At 40.9% G+C, this 8,219-nt stretch overlaps 1 protein-coding gene across 11 annotated transcripts in view; it reads left to right on the top strand.

Annotated features, from left to right (window-relative positions):
- The window catches only part of LOC117954084 (CMP-N-acetylneuraminate-beta-1,4-galactoside alpha-2,3-sialyltransferase-like), a 61,049-nt gene that overhangs the window by 11,208 nt on the left and 41,622 nt on the right, over positions 1-8,219 (top strand). The gene's annotated exons all lie outside the window — the stretch shown is intronic.

The following is an 8,219-nucleotide window of genomic DNA, read 5'->3' as shown; positions in this document are numbered from 1 at the left end:
TTTTTGGAAAAAGGCTGCAATGAAACAAAGAGTGAAAAATTTAAAGGGGTCTGAATACTTTCCGTACCCACTGTAAGCCACTCTGTTTTAGGCGATGAAGCGTGCGTGCAGGCTGAAATTCAACCGTGCTGTTTTATTGGGATAAAGCAAGACACAGGACCCTCTGCTAGCTGCTAGGCTAATGTGCAATGGTAAACACTTCAGCTGTAACGTCAATGTGTCAACCTGAGCTGAGAACGGAGAAATGTCTTAGCCTTCCCTACCGTGTATGTTGTTATGTGCCATGGAACATTGCCCGCCCAAACTTGCAAAAAGTCTGATTTGCTCCATCTTTTCATAAGTTTTGTTTAGAAATACATGTAAGACACAATGTCATAAGACACAGTCCATGTCATGAGACACAGTCCATGTCATTGGAATCAATGAATCCATGTCCTTAAACACAACGTGGGCGTTCACAAATGCAGGCCAATGTGTTTTTTTTGCGGTGATGACAGTGACCATCTCAGACCCGTGTTGGGCGTCATGTAACCGCGGTAACCTTACAACCAATCAGAGCAACTCCAGTTGATGGTTAAATGCTTAATTAAGAGTTGCAGCCAAATCCAATTCAAAACACAGCTGTACACTAGCAGCAGCCATCTTCCCAGATTCAAGTATCAGGGAATTCCCGCGGAACTGTCGCAACTCTGCCGTCCTTATGTTAAGTCCGCCCACCGATGCTATACATGATTGATTGGCCTGACCAGATTTTATTTTTTCCAGCTCGCAAGCCAACGGAGAGTTGCTAGTCTGATTTTTAGCTGCAAATTACATCTGCTGCCGCTAGGGTGCGTCTAAATTTCTATGCTTGATAAAACCATTCCTAAAACAGAAAATTCAGTTTAGCAACACCCTTGGCACACGGTGAAGGCACGGTATAGCAAGGGTATGGTTACTTGGAAAGTGGAAACAAAAACATCCCATTGGTATGTTTTGTTGTTGGTTATGAGTCAATGCAATTTCCTTGTAATGTTGTAATGACTGTTATTTGGCTCTGTATGAAATTCTTCTACGGACAAAACATCACATAAAATTGCAAAATGATTATTGCTTATGTCAGACTGTGTGGGCACGCGGTTAAAGTCCAGCAGAGGGGGCTAGAAGAGTTCGTAATGCCTAAATTTTGTTTTGCCTGTGCCTCATACAGAGCATATCTTCTAGGAAAACATTGTCAGGGAGCCACTTTAGGCACAGAAAACGGTACAAATGTCAGTATTTTTCATCTCTAATGTTCTTCTTGGGGCTTTTTATTCCTTTTAAGATAGTATACAGGAAGAGGTGTGAGGGGATAATCATTTAGAAATGTATCGAATGGGCCCGGTAATATTTCTGTAAATTCCTTCTTGGCTCAAATGTGATGTCTAAAGATCTGAATATACATTGTACATTAAAAACAATTAATGAAATACTTAAACAACTGATTGGCTTCTGAAGCAGTCGAGCCACGGAGATGAACATTACACTGCAAAACAAATGTAATCTGTGTGAGAGAAGTGTTTGTGTAACTCGGAACAAAATGTCTAATCAGATCAGAAGCGTTTCGCAATGTTACTGTGTGCAAGGGCTATTGAGTCAGCACTGAGTAAGCGTTACATGTGACAAGTCACTGCTGATGTTTCCTTCAATATAGAGAAATCTTTCAGTAAGAAACTAGTCCAGTTTTGATGGAGGGCTGGTATGTTACACCGTGGGTGCCCTGAAACGGCTGTTGACCTCAAGTACACCGCAACTAGAGGTCGCCCAGTATGGGCTTCTCTGAGGCCGATGCCGATCTTTAGAAATCCGGGTCAGCCAATGAGAGACACATGCTGTCCATTTATTTTGGCCGGTATGTGTTTCTTTTTAAACCCCTGTTTGAAAGAAATGTGACCCTTATAATTACTTCAGATACACAAAATTGATACACTTGATAAATAATGGAAACAAAATATATTAAACAAAACCGGTAAAAAAGAAAATAAACCTTGTCAAATAAAATGTATAAAGTTTATAAGCGAAAATGTAAAGTTAAATGTACTTTACAGCATTTATCAAACTTCAGAGAACACAAATCCGCAAACTTTCATAAAAAACAAATATTATTTTTAATAATAATAGTGCTGGACACAGTAGCAACCATCAACATTTCTTTGTTTTAAGTCCGAAGGAAATATATAACACTTGAACACAAACATCTTAGTGGATCTTCACTTGTGTGTGTGTGTGTGTGTGTGTGTGTGTGTGTGTGTGTGTGTGTGTGTGTGTGTGTGTGTGTGTGTGTGTGTGTGTGTGTGTGTAAAATATGCCAAAAACAGGCAGATACCGAGTAATTAGTCAACCTCTAACTGCAACTAAGATTCTGTCAACCTTGGCATGTTAAACCATCTTTATTGTTGCCATGGCAACCTGCCTGCCAAAATGAGTCCAACTATCACGAAGTTCCTGTATACTGTGATGATATAGTTTATACAGATGACTGTCTTTATTTTCCCACATAGCTGGTTTTGCAAAACTAATGACATTATCCAAAAATCTGTCATTTTGTGTGGTGCATCGCTGGCCCAACGCCTGATCAACAGATGACCCGGGCTGTGGTCCATGTCAGCAAGCCACTTCTCAAACTGCGGCCGAGGACCTTGTGTAACAAGGTTCCTGTTTTCTGTTGCAACTCCTTCCATTTTGTCCAAGTTGGCTTTCACACCTAAAAGTCCGGACCAAGGTTCTTTATTTTTTAATTAAAAAATCCGTTAAGCTTTGGATTCACACTGCAGTTATGCAAGCGCACTAAATATCTTTATGTGACAAAACTACACCCTGCCATCATCACATACGTGAGCTGCGTCTCCTGATAATTCTAATTGATCAGTTTGTAGACGGGCTCCCCCGTCCTCTTGTATCCTATATCTCTCTCTCTCTCTCTCTCTCTCTCTCTCTCTCTCTCTCTCACTCTCTTTCTCTCTCTCTCTCTGTCAGTTTTTCTGACTGCTGCTCTCCCCTCCGGCCGCGGCTCTTTTTGTTTTGTTGCGATGTTGAGAAGCAGACACGTGTCAGAGAAGCGTGTCACGGGGACTTGTTTAGTTTATTTAATGCATTTGAGTGCAGGATGGGTCTAGGGACCCAAGAAGACAAGGCCACGATAGCAGAAAAATATGATTGAATACAGGAGGGTCTCTTGGACCCGAAGGACGAGATAATCGTGGTGGGAAACGCGTTCGAGTGCAGGAGGGGTCTCTCGGACTCCGAAAGGTGAGGTCCCCTCCAGTTCACGTGAAATGACACCACATAATACGCAATTGTCACTGGCGACCCGAAGCTCAATACCAGGCCAATACAAAAAGTCAAATAAACTGAACGGGTCCTGGTGACCTGGTGTTAGCCTGACAGAGCTTCCTGTATTTGGTCCAAAAGTCCAAACCATCCAAAAAATGCTTTCACACTATAATCGAACTGGACCATGGTTCAGTTTGATCCAGAGACAACCGCTTTTAGGCAGACTAAATTTTCAGTTGTTTTGTGCGGACCGCGGTCCAGGGGAGGTTAGACACATGTAATTTTGGTTTGGATCAAACGGAAAAGTCCAAAGGTCTGGACCAAACAAGGTAGGCGTGAAAGCGCCCTAAATTCAGCATCAGCAGTTATAACTCAAAAGCAGTGAACTGAAAGGCTTTCAACCTTCAACCGGTCTCCTGCTTGGAATTGAAATGATATTCAGTCAGTTAATTTTAATAACTTCATTGACTGCCCTGGAAAAAAACAATGGACTTAATTTCTCCCTGACTTGAGATTCAATAGCGCAAAGCAAAAAGAGGAGGTTTGATTGCAGTGGGGAATATTGGCTTTCTGCCTGAGTGTGATGCCAGATGTTTCGGTTAAAAAGGGTCAACCGGAGAAGAGGAGTGGTGGATGCGCTCTTGTGTCCTCTGCCCTGCTCAGCTCAGCTATGCCATCTCATTGAGAGGATCAGATGTGGATGATCTATCTTCCTCCTTCTTGACTTGTAGCGAGAAACCGTTTTCTTATATGAACTTCTGACAATGTCGACAAATCAGTTGCAAAACTGCCATATCACACACGTAGCACATAACAAGAGATTACCCATGTTTACACTTTCTCACTACTAGAAATACTCTGTTTGGTTTTGGCGAGGGGTAGTGCCTGGGTAGAGCGTGCAGGACATGACGTGGATTACACCGCGATCATGTAGCCGGTTCGGAATTTGCTCATACAACTCAAGTGTCTTGCCGTTCCTTAACTATGTCTGACATTTTTTGGCGTTTTGCACTTGCGGAAGTCTCGTCATCTCTCCAGTTAAATATTTTCATTGGCATCTTTGTGTAAATCCCTCGGATGTTTGTGTTGTAACGGTTTTGCACAGGCCGGATGACCGAACCATCATCAACAAGACCGCTTGCTGGGAAGTCTCCAGACAATGACGTGCTCTTTTCACACGTTGCTGCTAATCTATAAAAGTATTACTCATTCCTTAGTTGATTAAAAAAACTGTTTTTTGTTGCATTCATGAAATTAAATCCTGAACCACTGTGGAACACACAGCGGCTCTTCAACATATTTACAGTATATAAAGTGATTCATCAGATTAAACTAATCAGTGTTAATTGTACAACACTCTTGACTTAGTGACCATGTTTAGTTTGCATCAGGGGCCAGTTGAACGAAACCAGGATAAGGGATTAAGCCGGGATATTCAAGTTATCCTGAATGGATTTAGCTTTGACTCTGTTGCATGAAACCAGGTTTAATTAAACCCAGCCAAGTAACCATGGAGATGTATTCTTTACAGCTAGCTTGGTCCAGAGCAGGCTAACAGCCAGGCTAAGATTAATCCTGGAGTCTCACGTGTTAAATCAGCTGCCGCTCTGATCCGAAATAAACGTGTTTAAGGTATTACGTTGTCTTCTGATTGGTTCTGATTTATTTTTATTAACATGCTATATTTGTCACTATTGTTGTTGTCATGAGTTTGATTTAAACCCCTTCTATTGCAGTTGTTTAGATGGTTAGAAATGATGCCGAGTGGGACTTTTCCTGGTGGGACGGTAGTGTTTCGAGGCTGCCTGGTGTGCTGCCGCTGCCCAGTGCCTGCTGGCAGACCTGTGAGTCGTGTCAGTGTCCCCTCTCTCTGTAAAACTAGAGATAAGCAGCGCGGCGTCCGTGGTCTGTGCAGCTTCAGGTTTATACCGGGCGCGCTCCGGAGATTAAGTGGGTTGATATTATTGTAGAAATATTCCCAGATGATAATAATGGCAGACTGGTCAGAGACCAATACATTCATGGTTTCATTTCCTCGTTGCTTGTCCTTCTCTAATAAAGGGTAGTTTGTGTTATTCCTTAAAATGTAGGCCTGTTTTTTATTATAGCTTACTTTGGTTTCATAACCTTCTGATAAGTCTCATCCCTGGACCAATAACGTGGCCTATATATGTCTAGTGTAGTTTACGTTCATCACACCGGGAACACAACAATGCTTCTTGAGTGACTAGTAGGCTAAGTAGATATTTTTACATCTTTACACATTCAGTTGGTCCGCTATAGGCTGTTGGGCTTTTTCTCTCCATTTGATAACAGCCGTATTTCCCTTTCTGTATATTATAATCTTCCCCTCCTCGTTACTTTCCATTAGAAGCTGCTGCTCACTGGGTGAAACATATGCTGCATGCGTCTTCTCCATTTCTGCATCAGTAAATCTGTGATCGGTACCGTGGTCTATATAAGAAAGCCGTGAATGTGCATTTATCCCAGCTATCCACACCTGGCTTGACATAGCTTCACCTGTTCATCCTGGCTCGACCAACGTGCAGCCGATTAAGCCGCGATGAGCGGATCACACTAAGTCACGCTGCACTTTTTCACTTATCCTGGATATCTTTATTCTACTTTCGTGCAACAGGCCCCAGATGTGCCAGTGAGATAGTGACACGGCGCTATGTTAAAAATAGGTCCTACAAGTGAAGTTCACGGACATTGTAGCTAACAATCCACCCATGTTTTTTCCCAGAAGATATCAAAATTACAACATGATTGAGCCAGCAAAGCATCTTTGTCTTTAAATGTGCAGTAGGCTATTTATTTAATTTTGGAAATCAAATGTTATCTTAAGTTGTCTAGCTGGGGTCAACTCAGCAGGGACTAGAAAACCTCTATTATTTTTTTTGCAAGCAAATTGGCCAACAGAATGAATTCAATTTGATTATATCTATTTTATTGGTAACCGGTGTATGTATAATCCCAATATTACAGGAGAGCGTGACTTCAGTGCTGCCAAAAATGACACATATAATACGTACAACGTATTTTGGAAATATATGGGGCGATAGGGTACAGGGCTCGACATTAACTTTTTGGCGCACTTGTCCTTTGGACCAGTACATTTACGTTTCACTTGTCCATAACCAAAAGTCACTTGTCCGGCTAAAGACTTTTAATTGTTTTTGTGTCTTGCTAAAGCCGAATTTCAACAAACAGTTGAAAACATCCAAACCTCATGCAATTCATTTCAAACAGTAGAAACAAATAAAGTAAAATCAACGCTAGATTTCCCCTTCAACAAGAAAAAAGGAACTCCAGACTCCATAATATAAAATACCAACTGCTAACATTTGTGCCAACAAGCCATACCTTTCAACCCCCCCCCCCCCCCCCCCCCCCCCGCCAAACTGCTTTTCTAATATAAAAAACTAAAAGAGTTTTTTTTGGTGTGACATAAATCCAGCTGTGGACCAATAGTGATTCTTTTCGTATGTCTTTCAAAAACAATAAAATTAAAAATATTTTTACACCGCTCATAAATTAATAAAGCTACATGAGCTTTCTAAGTGGGATTCCTATTCCCATGGCCATTTTCAGTGCTGATAAGCAGTAAAGTCAGTAGTTGCTCAAGTAGCATGCTCTAAATATTGCTGACCACAGGGATTGCTTTCTCTTGTGGTCATCAGTGACACACCTATTACAGTTTCAGCTGGAATAGAGTTTGATGCTTACTAATTGGGGAGTTGGATCTGTTAGAAGCCCTCCCATGGAGACGCTGTGTTTGCAGCCAATTATAAACCCTTGTGTTGTCTTCCCGTCAACCATGCAACTTTATGTTTTTCTGGTTCAAAATTTAAAAAAAAATGTCCCAAGTTTTTTGTCCCTTTTTCCAATTTTGTTTTTGCTGTGCTTCTTTTATAAAAAAAAAAAATCCTTGTAAAATGCGACTTATATCATTTAATAAAAAACCCAAATTCAATGAGAGTAGTGAACTGATCATTTATTTTACTTGTGAAGAGCGGTGCATGGCGCCATCCACGTTATTTACTTTGACAATTTGGTTGAAAAAAAAACTAGGGATGGGAATCACCAGACGCCTCCCGATGCTTTATACAATATAATTGCGATTTTAAACATATTGCAATATTCTGTGATATATTGCAATTTATACCCTTTTTTTCCATCTTCAAATTTTCCCAATATCAATTGATGTCCCTGATAGGAAACTTTGTCAACATCTGACCCGTGGACAGATGTTGACAAAGGGTTAAAGAACACAGTTCTGTGCAGAAATTTAAATTTTCAGACAGGGTTCAAAATTAGCATCATCTACCAGCCAAATGATGGTAAAATATGTGAGTGGCTGGTACATACAGTATGCTACACTCACCGGCCAACAAAACCACACTGGTAGCCTAATCTATTGAGTGGCTGGTCAAATTTGAACATTGACTAGCCATTTGGCTGATGGACGAAAAAGTTCATTTTGGATCCTGTTTGTAGAATTTGAACCCGTCTTTTTGTCACGAGGCACATTTGTTCTTCTGTTTTGAAGAGGGCTTTGTAGTTTTTGTTGTGATAAATCCTCGGCATTGGGATGAAACAACATGGCCGCTGTGCTCTTGATTGTTTTCATAGAGTTGAGAGGGACGTGTTGATATTTTTCTCTCTAAAACCTACGTTGGTTTTTGTTTGAAGCTAACCCTTTTCCTAATAAAAAGTTACTCACGGTGAAAGGATTATGATTACTCTGAAAAGGGATGTAGAATAGAAATGTGCAGCAGTTGCTAAATTCTCAATCAAGAACAATAAACACGGCTTTAAGTACGCTCCGAGTAAGTCAGTCGCTCAGTTGCAGTTGGCTCATCATTTTATTGAAAGAGTGAGAATCTCTTACATTGTTCTGTAAATCTGTTATAAGACAGCCTTGT

The sequence above is a fragment of the Etheostoma cragini genome, chromosome 12, assembly GCF_013103735.1.
Source record: "Etheostoma cragini isolate CJK2018 chromosome 12, CSU_Ecrag_1.0, whole genome shotgun sequence".
Classification (NCBI taxonomy): Eukaryota; Metazoa; Chordata; class Actinopteri; order Perciformes; family Percidae; genus Etheostoma; species Etheostoma cragini.
Note: the sequence above shows the minus strand (reverse complement) of the source record. Positions and strands in the feature narration are given on the sequence as shown.